At 38.2% G+C, this 2,500-nt stretch overlaps 1 pseudogene; it reads left to right on the top strand.

Moving 5' to 3' along the window:
* The window catches only part of LOC137977292 (uncharacterized), an 18,977-nt pseudogene extending 18,841 nt beyond the window's left edge, over positions 1–136 (top strand).
* Positions 137–2,500: the final 2,364 nt, after the last annotated feature.

Here is a 2,500-nt window from a genome sequence, read left to right as displayed (position 1 = left end):
AAGGGAACTTGTGAAAAAGTGCACTTGTAAGGGAAGCAGTGATGTTTATGAAAAGCCTAGATTAACAAATCGCGCGTCTCAAAATCACAGGCAGCCCAATCTACTTACTGGCTCAGCAAGTACTATTTGTATATGAGAATTCGCTTTTACTAAAATATTTTCGAATAAAATCGCTCTAAACGCTACAACAAGTTGCAAAATTGTTGAGACACTTTCATTAAAAAACACCTTTTCTAGCTTCCAATGCCCGCCGTATCTAGAATTTAAACCTTTCCGACTTTCTCTCCCCTCTCCCCCTTTCAATGTTGACTGCTTAAGTTCCCAACATTTTTTTGTCTTGCTAGCAACACTGATAAGGGGGGGAGGGGGGCCGCAGTGTGAGAGATAATAGGGAAATTAATAATGCCTCAAGAAGGTGAAGTGTCTCCACTATTTTTGCACCTTGTTGTCTGATTGATTGCAATAATTTTGCCAGTCCGGGTTTCAATCTTATAGGGAAACGTTTCAACGTAGAAAAGCAGGAACTAAGGAAACAATCATTAAATATCGTATAAGCTCTGAAACATTTCAGAAGTTTGCACGCGAAGTGCAAAGCACATTGTACCAAACACGAAAGGATATTATTTATTGACATACGGTAGCATCGATTTGCGAGTGTTTGGACTTATCATCGCTAACAGAAGACTCCGTACCAAATACTAAAGCGAGCAAAGTATTTTGCACTGCAGATCTGATGCTCCGAAAGTTACACATGGCTCGTATTATGTAACACAATACCATTTATTGTGTTTCTTGGTGACGTCAAGCGGGATGGTGGCGTTACAGTTGAAAATCGTATCTTCGAGGAAACAGCACAATTCAACCAGTACTTTTTTTTCTAATCAATCCAATAAATTACCAGGCGATTAGTAATAAAGCTCACACAGTTAGAAATCCTGTACATATCGTCTATTCCATTTACCAACGGTCTACCATCCAAGCACAGTCTACCATCGCAACAGCAAGAAATATGATATCATATTATTTTCTCAGTGAAAAGTTGTGGTAGACCGTGTAGACCGTTTCATATAAATGTCATAATGTGTAGCCGGTACAAATTTGTTCACTTTTGTACTTCATTGCAAAACAAATCTCGCAAAGGATTTAGCACAATCGGATGCTTTCTTTTGATCATTGTGCTCAGTCAGTCATTCCAAAGAACATGGAATTAGCCTGTACACGACACGTCACTTAGAAGACTTGCTAGTAAGCGTTACCAATCCTTTCTCTGGAAGCAGACTAGCCCAAAAGCAATAAGTAATGTTACAAATGGACCTCTATGAAAATGTACCTTTGTATATTAATGTTTGCTAAGAATTGATTTTTCGGAAAGTGGATGTTCCCTTTAAATGGCATGCGATCGCAGTTAAAGGAGAGGTTATGTCTGGTTCTCATTCGTAAACAACAGCTAATTTCGTACATGTTGTGCGTGCTTTAGATGTCATGTGTCCACCGAAATATAGGTGTTTCAGGCAAATTATTTCGAAATCAGTTCCAGGATATTTCTAGCGTACTTTAAAAAGCGAAAGGATGGAAATCACACCTTTTCGACTTGACTCACAGAAAGCACTGAAATGCCTTCAAATTACGTCATACCGAAACCCCGCCAAAATCCAGTTTATCGCTGGCCAATTTCCATTCACAGCAGATCAGGGAATGAAACCCTTTTTTTTGGAAACACCATATTAAACGCAAACGATAGACGCCTTCCCGTTCCAATAGACAAAGTGACCGTACGCCAATACAGTGACAACCAACTCAGACAACAAGTTGCAAAATTGTTGAGACACTTTCATTAAAAAACACCTTTTCTAGCTTCCAATGCCCGCCGTATCTAGAATTTAAACCTTTCCAACTTCCTCTCCCCTCTCCCCCTTTCAATGTTGACTGCTTAAGTTCCCAACATTTTTTTGTCTTGCTAGCAACACTGATAAGGGGGGGAGGGGGGCCGCAGTGTGAGAGATAATAGGGAAATTAATAACGCCCCAAGAAGGTGAAGTGTCTCCACTATTTTTGCAACTTGTTGTAGCAACACATGTCACATATCTGTAGCAGTTGATATTTTTACTTAAAACGTCGTGATCAACTGTTACAGATGTTACAGATGTGACATGTCTTGCTTTCACTTTGAGCTATCTTATTCGAAAATATTTATGTTTTAGTAAAAGCGAATTCTGATATACATATAGTACTTGCTGAGCCATAAAAAAAGTGCCAGGTAAGTAGATTGGACTGCCTGTATTAAAACCAGGTATTAAGTATTTTTAAAATATCACTTTAGTAATTGAATACTATTTCATAATGACTTTCTCGCCAAAAACGTTTTTTAACTACTATGTATAAAAAATGAATTTTGAAACGGCATGTACTAGATCAACTACATTGCTTAGTCATAGAAGGACGACACAACAGTGCATTTGAGAGAATTAATATATATGTTTTAACAAAATCGTTTATCCAG

Source organism: Montipora foliosa, chromosome 11, assembly GCF_036669935.1.
Source record: "Montipora foliosa isolate CH-2021 chromosome 11, ASM3666993v2, whole genome shotgun sequence".
NCBI classification, from domain to species: Eukaryota; Metazoa; Cnidaria; class Anthozoa; order Scleractinia; family Acroporidae; genus Montipora; species Montipora foliosa.
The sequence above is the reverse complement of the archived record's forward strand: the minus strand, read 5'-3'. Positions and strand labels throughout refer to the sequence as shown.